This window comes from Coenobita brevimanus, chromosome 115, assembly GCF_032717465.1.
Source record: "Coenobita brevimanus isolate Jiangsu-jjx chromosome 115, ASM3271746v2, whole genome shotgun sequence".
NCBI classification, from domain to species: domain Eukaryota; kingdom Metazoa; phylum Arthropoda; class Malacostraca; order Decapoda; family Coenobitidae; genus Coenobita; species Coenobita brevimanus.
In genome coordinates, this window is record NC_137068.1 from 4,672,398 (window position 1) to 4,689,146 (window position 16,749).

The following is a 16,749-nucleotide window of genomic DNA, read 5'->3' on the forward strand; positions in this document are numbered from 1 at the left end:
TATCAACTGCAAGGCTTGGTGATGAGTCTGAGGATGTACATAAGAAACAGAATACAAAAGAGAACGTATGTATGGGTAAAGTTATGGTCTTGAGGGAAATAACAGCACACACAGTGAGACTGGATGGTGAGGAAATATATATTGGGAGTGCATCCAAGTACAGTACAATCCCAGTTAACCGGGTGGCTTGGGGAATTTACCTTCCCGGTTACAGATTTTTCCCGTATTTCTGATTTTCAAGTCAAATCTATACAAAGGCTATCACAGCAGTAAATATAGTTCAGGTACCCACCAGTCACATTAGGGGTTACACTAAGAGATTCCGCCTGAAAAACTGCCTTGTAAACACACACCATGGTCATAACGCACGTGTGCAATGTCTAGCAACTAGCAGTACTGCAAATTACACCAGTCCATTGTTTACCGAATTACTGTATTCATTATATGTACTGTACTCATAAAAATTGAAAAATAAAATATAGAAATAAAAGCTTGAACATTTATTAGTGAACTGATGATGTGTTAAGACTGCACTGTAGAATTATCACAACACCTGTGCCCCCACGTGAGTTTGTTTACGTTTCCGACTGTTCTTCTTCTTCCCTACCTGACCTCCATCACTGCACCCCTCACCCGCCACTCAGCTGTTTTGCAGAAAATAAAATAAATGATGTATGTATGAAATGCAGGCATATTATTTATTTATTTTTCTTCCAACAAAGTAAACTTTTATTCCTATTAACATTTATATTCAGCCATTAGTGTTTTATAATGTTCGCCTTTTTCAAGTCTGTTGCATATGTCCAGCTTCTGTTTCAAGGTAAGCACGATACGCTTACGTTTAGTTTGCACTTTAGACATTTTGGAGTGTACAAATTACCGTCTATCAGAGGAACACAATAGCAAGAGACCTTGTTTACTGTCTGGTGGCAAAACGCAGACTGGTGATTTTTGGAAGGTGTGGAGGATGACTGAATTCAAGTAGGGGAAAGAGGGGGAGAGGAGGGGTGGTTATGAGGATTTGCTAGGGATTTACATCAGCCGGAAATGCCTTCACCTCGCTTTGTCTGACTTCCCCCAGCCTCGTGTGACACAATCAAACGGCGGTTTGGCGGTCCATTCAAATTGGCGCACAGTTATAACTTACTGACATTTTTACCAGCCCTTGAATTTTCCCGTTGTTCTGAGTATTCCGTTTGTCTGGATACCGGATTGCTGGGATTGTACTGTACTTTACAATGATAAGTGAGGATGGAAGTGCTTGAAGGGGTACAGCAGGGTAGAAAAGTTGTTGGATCACTGAAAGCTGTGATGAGGAATTGGGAAGTAAGCATGGAAGCGAGGCTTGAATCCTGCTGGAAGGACACAAGAGTGAGAGAAGTGGAAATGAAGTGAGGAATGTGTGGAGTTTTATGGACAGACAAATATACAAATGAGGAAGTAAAGATGTATTGTGGTGCTATTAGATGAAATACTTTGGCCATATAGAGGATGGTGAATGAGAGAATGACTAGAAGGTATGTGAATGATCTGGAGGGGGAGGGAAGGCAGGGAGACCATGACAGAGATGGAAGAATGGAGTGGAGAGATACGAGGGTGGGGGGGGTGGGGGGTGAGTTGGAGAGTGGGCAGTCAAATAGCAATGACAGTGCAACATGGAGTTAATTTGTTTCTGGCCCCCCCCGACGGTGGCAGTAGATAATGTCAGAGGAGGGCAAAAATTTCTGCTTACTAAAATGAGTGAACTTTAAACAATTACTGAAGCAAATGCAAGAAGAGATATTAAATTACTTGATAAAAAAAAATGCAAACAATGGATGCAAACAAGCACTCACTATAAAGTAAGAAAGGGTTACGGGAAACAGAAAACAATGCAAGGTACAGATGGTAATGCTGACTGAGCCTTCACCACATCAATCATCATTATAATCAAAATCAATACAATAATCAGCATTCATTATTATTAAAATAATCACTGCAATCATCATCTTCATCCTAGCCTCTTCTTCCCACTTAAGGATGGGGTAAGGTATATTTCAAAATGCAACAACAAAACACATGGGATCAGACATGTTATATAAGAACCACCCTGTATTTGCTAGCATCTGTGGCATATAACCAGGACTTACTGCACCTGTTTGTGATGTACAGGCATGTGCAAAAGTATGCCAACAATACTCAGCCAGCACTAACTTGTACAGGTAACTCGCACGGAACACGAGGGTTTCGTTCCTACCGTGCCGTGTTAGGTGCGAAATCGCGTATATTTAAACTATTCCGTATTTTGCTCCCTAGACCCCCCAAATGCGTTGTTTTGCTGTTATCTGTCACTAGAAAGCACTTTAAGTGGTTAGAAGGTTTATTTAATGTTATAACTCACAAATACAGTACTCCTGAGCAAAACTTCAACACACAAATACTGTACGTAAACACAAGGAAACATTCCGACGCCGATCATAGGTAATAAATTAGGTTAACTGGTACCAGTGCTTTAACTTACAAGCACATACCAGAACAGTACATATTTAACTTAGAAATGCAGTACTGTGATATCGAATGATTTCAGTACATAATCTGTTAGGAATGGCTGGAAAAAAAAAATGTTATGAATACATTTTCACCTTTTTGATATATGTTTATGGTAGTTTCGAGTTATTTTTTACGTTATCGTTGTGCCCATGCTTGGAAAAGGGAGCGAAAGAGTTGAATTTTCAGTCCTAAATGAGAAAACTGCACGTCCTCCAAGGCTAGACTGCCACGGGAGAATAAAGTGGAGGGTCAGTCCGATTAGCAATAAGGAAGTTGTGTCACAACTTCCAGCTCCCACACCACGAGAATGGCTAAAAATAGAATCGTAATGCAGTTTCAGAACTAACAATAAGACTAATTATTACGAATACAGATACAAAGCAGAAATAAATACGTTTACAGACAGGGAAAACGTATTTCTTCCGTCATAACATGTTCATCTTTCTCAATCATTTTACGTTCATCTTTATCATTTTACCTTGTTATTTTCGCAATATATATTGCTGTCTCGTAAACAGGGTGGTTGTTTGTGTCTTGCAAGGGAGGAAAAAGGTTGTATTTTCTGTCTGGGTCGAGATAATGGGTGTAACTATGTGTGGTTAGGCATGGCCACGAGCGAAAAAATCGTACATCCACTCATCACGATAGCCGGTGGTGAACTGACAGTTACGTGACAGATGATACATGAGACGGTGAAGTCAAGGTCATGTCCCAGATTTTCGTTCACTTCCCGAAAGTTTTCACAGTTTTCTACAAGTTGCAAACCATTACAGCAAACCTGAGCAAATAGGTAAAGATACCAAGACAAAAATGTATTTTTCTCTTATTATAAGTCTTTAACGAACAAACAAACAAAAGGCAATATTCGACGCCGATCATGGGTAATCATATAAATCAGGTTAACTGGTTACAAGGCTTTATTTAATGCTTTAATTGCTTAAAAGTACATACCAGAACAGTAAATATTTAACTTACAAATACACTACTGTAGAAAAGCAGTACAGTAAGAGTTTAACGAACAAACAAAAAAGGCAATATTCGACGCCGATCATGGGTAATCATATAATTCGGGTTATCTGGTTACAAGGCTTTATTTAATGATTTAACTTTATTTAAGTGCTTACAAGTACAGTACATACGAGAACAGTAAATATTTAACTTACAAATACTGAACAGCACTGTGGAAAAAACGAACAAATAAAAAAGGCAATATTCTGACGCCTATCAGGTAAACTGGTTATAAGACTTTATTTCTTGCTTTAACGTTACTTAATAGTACTTTAAGTTGCACATAAACTTACCAGAACAGTACAGTACTGTAAATATTTAACTTACAAATACTGTGCTACTGTACTCGGGAATGTCTCACTCACTGAATAATTTCCCGCCTAGATCGTCACGTAATCAAAACAAACCGCGCGCTGTGGTGACGTTCGAGGATTTGATCTTTCAAAGGCCTCTCCTGCGTTAATTTGTAGTTTTCATAATGGTTTTTTAATCTTACGTTGTCTTGTAGGTATCCCAGCCCTTACCGTGTATAATTGCGAGCGCGTTCCGTGAGATCGTGTTCCGTGCGAGTTACCTGTATGTCATATTTATCACTCTTCCCCAAATGAGAAGAGAGTAATTTTCCTTCTCTTGCTTGTTTTACTGATGCTTGGCAAACACTTTCATATGGTAATGATCAGAAATTGAGGCTGTCACGTTATACTAAGAGCCTTCAGTTCCTTTACAATCCCCCTAAAGGAGAATGGTAGACTATGAATGAATGCAGTCCTTACCCCACATAAAATATTTCAAACAACACCTTCTATTCCTACAGCTGGCAGACGAGTGCCTACATACTTTTGCTCATGCTCAGGACAGTGGTCTTGCTAAACATTTCATAGCCTATGGCTGCGTACAGTTGGCCAGTTGTCTATAACCTTAGTCGCTTTACTCGAATCTGGCGAATGACTATGACGAGTGACAAGCCAAGTGGCTTCTTGCTACCCACGATATAGGTTATTAAACTTGGTGGTAACAAACAACCAGAAGTCACGCGGTGGTGTAAGGAGTTACAGTGCTCCCATAAGGTATGACATCAGTCAGTAGCTAGTCCCATGTCTCTTCCAAAAAGGGGAAACAAAAAATTGGTGAATGAATGGGTGGCTGTGAATGTGTGGTCCAGCATCTCATAGATGTGAACAAAGTGTGCAACGTCTGGCTTGCAATATCCACTTAAGAGCGTATGCCCAATCCTTGAGGCATTGCCTGGGCCGTAAAAAATAAAAAACAAAACTGGCCGTGAACACAACCCCCTCATAGAGCATTCCGCCCCCTTACTGTACGGCCACAATGTGGTTATTGCAAGCAAGGGCTGTGTGCATGTTTACTTATATAATCATCCACCTGTGTACCACTTATCCTTCCAACATATGCAATGATGACTCCTTCTCTATGTCCGACAGCCCCCATTACTGATGTTGGAACCAATATATATCATGGCACACAATGGTGGGTTGTGTGTGCTGTAAAAGTGATTACCCAACCACCCAGCCAATCCCCAATCCCCCACAACCCCACTTGTAGCAAGGGGACTTGGGGCCACGCAACACAACAGTATTATAGCAACTAATATGCCACAAAATTTTTAAAGCTTATTTTTACGATGCGGACTTTTCGTTCATTTACTGCCAGTGCAAAACTTTAATCACCTTGGTCTGATTTGGCACATTTTTTTTTTTTACAAACGTACTGGTACTTAGCGTTCCAAGCTCCACATGGGGGAATTGATAGGGCCGAGCTTTGTAAACAGAGTAACGCCAGCACTGCAGGGTCGATTGGTGTGGGTAATTGAAACAGCACAGCAACAATAAACATGAGTATCTGAAACTACTGGCCAAACCACAGGCTATAAAAATCTGTCCACTGTGCATCAATTTCAATACAAACATCATGATAATAATCAGTCAATAATCATAAGCGTAATTCATTGGGGTGTCTTTTAGGTGGCTTAGGAGGCTTGCTAAGAAATCAATGTTAGAAAATCACCACAGCCACAAAGAAGACAAGCCACTTTGACTGAACTAACACCAGACATTGTTCAACTGAGAAATGCTGTACTATGGTCGTACCATTCTAAAGTGGCGGTTTGGGTGGGGCACGAACCTCTGTACAGTGTTGCCACATTTTCCATACTCGCGATGCCTCTCTCTCTCTCCTGGGGGGATGTGCATCACCCTAGGGAATTTTGTTTCTTTTATGTCTTAAAAACTTGTGCTTTCATTTCTTTATTTTGTTTTTTATTATATTATTGTTCTACATATGACGCCAGATGACCTCGGTGTTACGGCGCCTTTTCATTCAATCATTCTCGCCCTCCTTCCTTCCCTCCCTTCATCTCTCCCTCAGCTTGACAATGCACTCAACACTGCCCCTGGCCTGCCTTCTCTCTCTCTCTCTCTCTCTCTCTCTCCTTGGGGAGATGTGCGTCACCCTGGGGAATTTTGTTTCTTTTATCAGTGACTTATAAACTTGTGCTTTCATTTCTTTATTTTGTTTTTATTATATCTAATTATGTTTAAAAATATTATTGTTTTACATATGGCGTCAGATGACCTCGTTGTTGTGGCGCCATGATTTGTTTTCATTCAATCACTCTCTCCCTCCTTCGTTCCCTCCCTTCCTCCATCTCTCACTCAGCTGCACTCAACACTGCCCCTGGTCTGCCTCCCCCCCCCCTCTCTCTCTCTCGTCTGTGGTATTTTAGGATACATTTTGGTCATTTTCTTTTACGTTATAATGTACATATTGTAAATTAGACTTTATTTCCACACCACCCAGGAGATTAAAGTCTTGGCGCGTTTTTTTTTGAGAGGTGTCCCCAAACAGGCCTATTCCTCTATCCCTCACAGATGCCCAGGTCGGACTGGGTGTGTGTGAGTGTTGCCGCTCACGAGGGTTTCATGTATATATATTTTTTTTTACTAAGAAAGTGGCATATTTTTGCTTATATTCCTGCACATTATCTTATAATCATATTTGTGACATTATTACCAACCCCAGAAATACGGTAACAGCCAATAAAAGTGACTACTTTTTTTTAAGCAACACTGTAAAATAATTATGCCACGTTTCTGTATTGCCGTATAAATATTTCACGCATAATCAGTTTACTGTTCTTTCTTATATTATAATACACACGTTACCATTATATTTTTATGTGTTTAACTTATTGTGATGCCTATTACATATATCAGAGCCGTTCACATAGTGGGTATGGAACACGTGGCAGCACTGTACATAGGTTCATGCCCCACCCAAACCGCCACTTAAGATTGGTACCACCATAGCAGTCAAAGGCATCAAAAATAACATGGGGAGCTTTTCTATCACAGAATTCTTGCAGCATATCTATCTAGCTAACACTTACTGCAATCTCTCTACTATCTATGTGTATCGGTGTAATGTTTCTCTATCTGTGTACTTGTCTATCCATCAACTTGAAATAATGCTGAGCTGAGGCAATACCTTAGCAAGGATACATGCTAATCATGAAGAAGTGCAATGGAAAGGTTTCAGAACTATCTGCTACTGGTATACCTGGGGAATTTAATTTCTGTACTCTTGTTACTCTAACCTGGCATAAAATAAGCTTCTCAGCAATAGTTTATCATGCAGAATGCTAGTCATGAAGTGCAATGGGATGGATGTAGACCTGTGGTACTGTGTTATTCTACCACTGTGATATATTAAAAAAGCTGGTGAATGGACAAATCCTGGACCAAGTTAAGGTGCAAGAACTATGATAATTGAGCACAGACTAATATATTTAAAGTTAGAAATAATGATCATTATTATCCTTAGATCCCAATGCATCACTCACTTGAATAAAATCATCTGGTGTTAGTTGGAATAAAGACAGTTGCTCTCTCACTTACAAACATCTTAGCTAAGAACTACTGTTGTTGAGATTACAGACTTACCAGCTTGAGATTTCATTAGGCTTTGTGGTTGCCAGCCTGATAGTGCCAGAGATTGATTCCTGGCACTGCATCATCCTATCCTATCATCAATCATCGCTGTCGTCATCATACTCGTCGTAGATTGGCCAGCAAAATCAGTACCAAGATTAGTTAACTGGCCTTGTATACCCTAGTGGTGGAATGATCTAGTTATGGAGCCTAGCACTGCCACTGATCATGATTATCATCATCATTAGGCATTATCATCATCAGTCCTAACTCCTTTTCCCACCCAATGATGGGGTGAGGAATTCTCTATTAAAAGTTCGTAAGTAGGGAAGCAACTGTTATACTGTCCATCTCAACTTGGCTTCAAAGTGATCTGGAAAGGATGGAGAGCCACAGTATTGCTATCTTTGTCTTACTCTGCTTCTGGGCTTTGGGGATTAGGCTCCCAAAGGACAAAACTCTCCGCCAAGTCACAGTGGACAAACCAAAAAAATTTCTAACTCACATTTCAGAAGGGTGGCTGTAGCTGTAGTTGTAGTAGTAGTAGTAATAGTAGTAGTAGCTAGTAGCAGTAGTAGCAGAATGAGCTGAGGCGTAAATATTAATTTTCAAGACTTATGGCGTAGGGGAACCTCTTTGGAGTGCTCAAAGGTATTTCCCCAGAGGTTAAGAGCCACTTACACATAAAAAAATAAAAAAAACACAAAGCCAGCACTACCACCTCCAGCAAGGCAGCACCACCACCTCCAGCAAGGCTGCACCACCAACACAGCAGTAGCAGGAACAGTACATGAGTAGTACAGGCAGCCCCTGAAAATATGGAAAGTTTTTAGGAGATAATCTCAGGTCTGTTGATAATTAAACCCTCTGTCTATGAAGGAGTTCAATATAGATCTTAATTAACCCCTGGTGTACTGGTGCTGGAGTGGCACTAATAGGATGGTGAGGGGAGGGGGCTGCCTGATTACATTTACAATTCTCAATCCCATCACTATCTCCCAACAAGAGAATGGTGGACTACAGAAGGGCAACTCAGCCTGCAGTCCACAGAGTTAATGTTCTGATGTGCCTGAGGTTGCAACTGCAACACCTACAAGTACACATGACATAGGATGAACTGATTCATTTTACTTCATCTGTCTGGTTCAATTCACTGGTTATAGTCCCTCAAGTACTTCCTTATTCCCAGAAAGGAAGATGGCAGACTGTAGCAGAACAAGACAATCCTATGGCTGTGTATTATTTGCATAAATCTTCATGACTGGCATTATTTGTGTTAATCTTTTGTTACAAATCAGCACTGAATATGGAAAGATAGCAGTTTAGACAGATATGGGAAACAGGGCTGCAGATAAGACTTAATTCCTTCACAAAGAGGGCTGACTCCTAATATGAAAAAAAGAGTCTGGTAGTGGCAAGTATAGACTATAAGACATCAGCAGAAAGCCCCATACTACAGGTCCTTTAGGTAAAATAAAAGATGTCATAGCCAGAAAAAGATCCTGCACCTTTTCCCCACCCATGCAGGATGAGGTAAGCTTCAACTAGTTGTTATTAATAATAACACTAATACTAATAATAATAATAATCCATCCATCATCCAATCCTACGTTGCCCCAAGAGGAGCATAGGAGCTCAGGGCTAGGCAAGTTGGTCATGACATTTGAGTGAATTATAACAATAATAATAATAATAATAACAACAACAATAATCCATCCATTCATCACCCAATTCTCTGCCACCCCATGAGGAGTATAGTAGCCCAGGGCTAGGCAAGTTGGTCCTAACATTTAAGATGACGTGACCAGCCTCTCTCATCCGAGTGGCATTCAATCAATCAATCAATCATTTCCTGTGGCACCCCACGGGATGCATAGGGCCTCAATGAACTCTCTCCACCAATATTTGTCTCTTGCCATCTCCTTCAGGTCCCACCAACACTCCTCTCCTGCTTCTTTTTTCGTTGTCCTCAACCAGGTTTTCCTCAGCCTACCTCTACCTCTTCTTCCTCTAGCAGTCCACTCTGGCACATCCTGTATTAAACTACCTTCTTTTCTGTATATGTGCCCCAGCCACTTCCAGCGAGACAGTCTCACATATTCATTAACTGGTTCCACTCTCGTAATATCCCTTACTCTTGCATTTGTAACTCTGTCTTGCCACTTTACCCCAAGAATCCTTCTCAGTATTTTATTCTCAAATCCTAATACTTTCTGATCAGTTGCAATTGTACTATACCATGACTCATGCCCGTATATTAAATTTAGTCTAACCATGGACTTGTAAATTTTCACTTTAGTATGTACCGAAAGCATATTATTATTCCAAACAGATTTCAACATTCCAACAGCTCACCAAGCCTGTCTAATCCTCTCCTCAATTTCAGTGTTTAACCCGCCCCATCCCGACCACTTTTCCACCACTGACTCCCCCCCAATCCCGACCATTTTTTTTTTCCCCCCCCCCTCAAACCTCCGCTTTTGGTGAGAAACATCGAAAATTCATAGAGAAATCGCTCACCTGAGGTTTAAAATACTCGATCCAGGTAGGAGTACCTCCTTACCTTACAGGGTTTTCTATCAGGCTGGCTGCAAAGAAAACGAGTTCTATGGGAGGATAACTATTCCACACCACTCATAAACGGTATTTATTTATTTATTTGGTACGAATTTATATGTAGTACGAGAGTATATTGGTTATCAAACGGTAATATAGGCATTATAAGCACTGTTTCACTCACTAACTCATCACCATTCCTGACCTTTTTTTGCCACATTACCTGATCATCATTTCTGACTGTTCCTTCCTTTAATGTTTGTCCTCCACATTGTCATCGATTGGGGAATCACTCTGGCCCTGAATTTCGTACCGTGGCATGACCTGGCTTTACTGGCCAGGTCAATGATAACAGGTGAATTGCTGAGAAAAGGGCATGCAGGGGGGGAGGAGGTCATGCTGGGTAAGGCATTGTCCCTGCCTGGCATCTTGTAGAGGAAGATGTCCCGTGTATACGTGCCAAAAATCACTCGCGAAAATTGAAAATTGTGCAAATTAGGGACCTTGCAATTGATTCGCGTTTATGTACGTTGATGGGATTGGCAGTGACAAAACCTGTGGACGTTAATTCACGTCGACGGGACGCCGCGGGTTAATGATCCATTAGATGATACAATTGTTCCCAGATATTTAAAGTTTTCTACATTCTTCACCACATTATTCCCAATTACACAATTGATTTGGTTCTCCATGTTCATATTAATAATTTCAGTCTTTCCACAATTTATTACCAATCCCACTTTTTCTCCTTCCTCCACCAGACAATCAAGCACCCTCTGCATCTCGTAAATACTTCCGCAAATCAGTACAATATCATCAGCATAGTCCAAATCCATCAGCTTCTTATTTTCTTTCCAGTTAATTCCTGCACCTGTTCTCCTTACAACCTTTTTCATAACATAATCCATAACCAAAACAAACAACAATGGCAAAAGAACTCCTCCTTGAATCACTCCTGACCTAACTTGAAATGGATAACTCAAAGAACCACCCACCATTACCTTACAGAAAGTACCTTCATGCAGGCTTCTAATAATATTTACAAACTTTTCTGGTATACCACATAATCTCATAATTTTCAACATAGCTCCACGTGAAACACTATCAAATGCCTTTTCAAAATCCACAAAACACATACTAAGTGGCATTTTCATCTCATTAGCTTGTTGCATTAGATGCCTTACAATAAAAATCTGATCATTGCAACCTCGAACCTTTCTAAATCCCGCTTGTTCTTCTCTTAAAATTTTATCAATTACTGGCTCTATTTTGTTCAACAAGATTTTGGAAACGACTTTTGCAACTACAGGTGTCAAAGTTATCCCCCTCCAATTGCCACACACACTTAAATCTCCCTTTTTTGGTATTTTTATAATCACTCCATTTTTCCACTCTTCTGGAATTCCACCATTATCCCAAGCCACATTAAAAAGTTTCAAAAGCACATTCATCAACTCGTCATTTTCCACCTTAAGCATTTCAGGGAATATTCCATCCTCTCCTGGGGCCTTAAAATTCTTTAACTCCATTATCTAAGTAAAAAATCCCAATCACCCCTTGGATAAACCTACACAGGCCCAATCCAACTGGAGTGCCTTAATTACCCACTAAACCACCTGATGCCATAATTTAGTTAATTGGTTACCACCCAGCATATTAAATGGTTTCCTGGTGTACTGGAAACCATCTGACTTGTCACTCAGTGCAGTCACCCATAGTGAGAAGGAAGAGGAAAGAATGAAGGAAAGAAAGACAGAAGAGGAAGTGTAAAGTCACCTGTAGGCAGAAGGAAAAGGAAAGAATAAAGAAAAAAAAGACAAGCGGAAGGAAGAGAGGAAAGGGCAGGCACTCGAGAGCAGCACTACATCGAGTTAGTGGATGGTGAGCCCCCCACCAACCTATATAATCCCATCCATCCATCATCTAATCCTACGGTGCCCCATGAGAAGCGTTGGAGCCCGGGGCTAGGCAAGTTGGTCCTGGCATTTAAGATGAGAATGAGTTAATAATAATAATAATCCATCTATCTACTGTATCTATTGCCAGACGCCCCAATCCCGTATGGGGTGGCCACAAACAAATCGCCTCCACGTCGCCCTGTCCTCCGCCATTTCACTGCCCTGCTCCCAACTCACACACCCCTCTCTCATATACCTCTCCACCCCATCCCTCCCTCTCATCCTCGGCCTCCCCTTCCCTCTCCCCCCCTCCACCTCACTCACATACTCTCTCCTCATCAGTCTCTCATCCTCCATCCTCTCCACATGACCAAACCACCTCAGTGTGTTCCTCCCAATGCACATCCACACCACAACACTCCTTTATATCCTCATTTTTCAGCCTGTCTCTCAATGTGACTCCACAGGCTCCCCTTAAATAAATCATTTCCACTCTCTCACTCTTGACTTATGTCCTTCCAACAATGTCCAGGCTTCACGTCCATACGTTAGAGTTGGTATCACAATAATAATAATGATAACGAGAACTATTCTGTCTCAACGGCAAGCCAAATGAGCCACACAACCACTCATTATTCAAGCCCCTGGAATCCTGACACCACCACACAGGCATAACTATCCAAACACACATGCACTTCATAACACCCATCTGATAACCCATCCAACATCTTTCAAGTTAAATAAGTGCTGTCAACCATCGTCATGTACTCCTCCATACAAAACTCCTCCTCCCATTGTTTATCTACTCCATATCATCTTTATCTACTCTGTAAAAAATTTAATATACCATCCATCCATCATCCAATCCTACATTGCCCCATGAGGAGCGTAGGAGCCCGGGGCTAGGCAGTTGGTCCCGACATTTAAGATGAGTGACCAGCCTCACTCATCCCTGAGTGGCATTTCATGAGCAATAAACCCAACCATCCCTTGGACATAAACCTTCACCAGCTCAATCCACTTGGAGTGCAATAATTACCCACTAAACCACCAGGTGCCAAAATTTGGTTATATGGTTACCACCCAGCATAGTAAATGATTTCCTGGTGCACAGGAAACCATTTGGCTTGTCACTCAGTGTAGAGTCACCCACAAGCTGAAGGAAGTGGAAAGAATGAAGGAAAGAAAGGCAGAAGAGGGAGTGTAAAGTCACCCGTAGGCAGAAAGACATGGAAAGAATGAAGGAAAGACAGAAGAGAATGGACGGAAAGAAGGATGGAGAGGAAAGGGCAGACACCCAAGAGCAGCACTACATCGAGCGAGTGGATGGTGAGCGCCCCCACCTACCACAAATTCACTAAAATGTAATACTGACCCCTGGTTTGAATATATTTACACTGTCTATTGCCAGATGCTTTAATCCAGTAAGGGGTGGCCACAAATAAATCACCTCCATGTCACCTTGCCCCCTGCCAATTCACTATCCTGCTCGCAGCTCACATCCCCCTCTCTCATGTACCTTTTCATTCCATCCCTCCATCTCATCCTCGGCCTCCCCTTCGCTCTCCCCCTCACTCATACACTCTCCTCATCAGTCTCGTTCTCCATCCTCTCCACATGGCCAAACCACCACAATGTATTTCTCCTAATGCTTTTGATCACATCCGCACCAGTGAATCATTATCATCATCATCATCCGGACCCCCTTTCCCACCCCAAGGCAGGGTGAGGAGTAGCACCATCCAGACAGCCCAGCTTGCCCACACCAATGGGTCATGCCTCCATTCACTTATCATTCAAGCCTCCAGAATCCTGGCTCCATCCAATTCGTCAAAAACTTTCACCACACTCTGTAGATCCACATAAACGTATCTGATGATGAATGGGGGGGGGGGGGGGTTCAGTCTGGAGTCTACCAGGTTTACATGTTGCATAAGCTTGGAGTGACTAACAAAATCCACATACAGTATTCACTGGGTAGTTTATAGATTAAAGGGATTAAAAATTTTCACCACATGCTGAAGTAATCTGCCTTTCTATACAAAGAATTAAAGAAATCAGACTACAGTACATCACACTCCATGGGTTGATGTTGACTAACCCTGGTCTGTATACATGAACAGACCCATCAACTGCAGGTAAGAAACCACCCCTGATGGGCTGTCTCGTGCATTGAGTCTGTATTCCCTTGCAGCTGACAGCGCCTCACCACAGTAAGACACAGGGAATAGTGTGAAGATTTGGTTCCTGGATGGACATCACATTTGCATATCTCCACCCAGTTAACAGGGGCACTATAACTGGCTCCACTGTGTCCCATAAAATGGTTTCCAGTATATGGTTACTACCCAGAGTTGCAAATGCTTTCCTAGATTACAAGAAACCGTTAGGATTGTCACTCAGCATGGAGCCACCTTAAGTGAAATCAATCACACACTCCAGTCATTTCACTCCTTTCAACTCTTCCATCATAAACCTAGCCTCCCCAGGCCTAGCATTCAAGGACACACAACACATCCATCTAATCACTGCCATCTGTACGTCTAAGCCAATGAATATCCTCTTCTTTTACTGCCCAGGTCTCTCTGCCATACACCAATACATTCCTAACACATGGCCAAGATGAACAAAATTTCCAGATGGCTGCACATATAAAACATAATACATTACGAGATCAATACTACACTTATTTACTTAGCCTAAGGTACCTTCATGTTGTGGCACTAATGTCACTGAGTGGTGGAGGTGCCCAGTTAGTTAAACATCCCTCAACGCCTTCCCTATCCCCTGAAAAAAAAAAAAAAAAAAAAAAAAAAATAAAAAAATCCATCCTACATTGCCCCAGGGCTAGGCAGTTAGGCCCGACATTTAAGATGAGAGTGACGAGCCTCACTCATCCCTGAGTGGTATTACATGAGCAATCACCCCCAACCACTCCTTGGATATAAACCTTCACTGGCGCAATCTGACTGGAGCGCAATAATTACCCACTAAACCACCAGGTGCCAAATTTGGTTATATGGTTACCACCCAGAATAGTAAACAGTTTCCTGGTGTACAGTAACCATTTGGCTTGTCACTCAGAGTAAAGTCACCCACAGGCAGAAGGAAGAGGAAAGAATAAAGGAATGAAAGACAGAAGAGGGAGTGTAATGTCACCCATAGGCAGAAGGACAAGGAAAGAATAAAGGCAAGAAAGTCAGAAGAGGGTTCATCCTTTGTGTGTGTGTGTATATATATATATATATATATATATATAAATGTTAAAGAGGGATGCCTTCATATATATATATATATATATATATATATATATAAATGTTAAAGAGGGATGCCTTCATATATATATATATATATATATATAAATGTTAGAGGGATACCTTCACCTGGCGGCACCAATATACATCTCTCAACCCTCTATTCCAAAAAAGGAGGATGGTGGACTGCAGAACAGCAACATCAGCCTGCAGTCCACCAGATTCATAACCAGACGAGCCTGAAGCCATAACAAGAACAAAGAGGCATTACGTTCAGACACTGTACTGAATGTACAGGCAGCTGGTGGGGTTAACTTCCACTAGTTTCAAGTTTGTTGGGGATTCTTCTTCTTCTTCTTCTCCCCCCCCCCTCTCTCTAGGCAGCTTCTACAGCTGACAATCAACTCATGCACCTGGAAAATATATTACACAATAGTCTTTTCCTTCTGAACCTTGATTAAGTTTGCCTGGTAATAAAAGTATATGGTGGGATCAAGAACAAAATCATTTTTTTTTTTTTTTTTTTTTAATGCACGGAAGGAGCACAAGGCTACAAGCCCACAAGGCTGTTCCCCCCAAGAAAAAATAAAAACACGATAACAGAGAGCCAAATTCAAGACCCATTCATTTCAAGAAGCCTGGACACACTGCATTTAAAACACTGGAGACCATAGGCAGTATGAAATACAACAGTTCCAGAGCTGACCTGTTGCATACATGAAATACTTACTGGAAGCAATGGTTAACTCTTGCACTACAGAGTTTATATATTAAAGAGTGAAAAAAATTTCACCATTGACTGAATTAATGTGCCTTTCAAAACAAAGAAATCAGACTTTATCACATTCAGGACCAGACCCAGCATACACACACACACAAAAGAAGGTAACCAATGAGCCGAAAGTAGAAGGAAATGTCCATGAAGCTGGAGTTATGCATGCTGAAATAATGAACAAATGCTTCCAATCAGTCTTCACAAGAGAAAGTGATTTGTCAAGAGAAAGTGATTTAGCAGAGGAGGTGGGAGTGACTAGAAATGTAGTGTTAAAAGAATTAAAAGCTGAAGTACAAGAAGTGTACAAATTAATGGAAACTTAAGATGTGAGGACAGCCCCAGGACCAGATGGGATCTCTAATTGGATACTAAATGAATGCAGAGAACAACTGGTGGATAAGATTCACAGTTTAACTGTGTGTTCTGTGGAAGAACGGAAAGTGCCTTGGGAATGGAAGAGGGCCTTTTTTTTTTTTTTTAAAGCCAAGTCCCCCTTTTTTTGGATAAGGGCTAAGGTGCTGCCCCTGGGTAGAGTACTTTGGTTTGGAGCGTGTAGCATTTTATGACCGGATGCCCTTCCTGATATCTACCAATGACTCTTGGGTGGATTCGATCCTCCGACCCTTCGGTCAGTGCGGAGTGCTTTAACAGAGCCACGGCTGCTACCAATTAATAAGGGGAGGAACAAGGAAGAACCCCTGAATTATAAGCCAGTGTCCCTGACCAGCATGGTCGCAAAATTGTGTGAGAGAATCCTGAATGACAGATTCATAAAATATCTG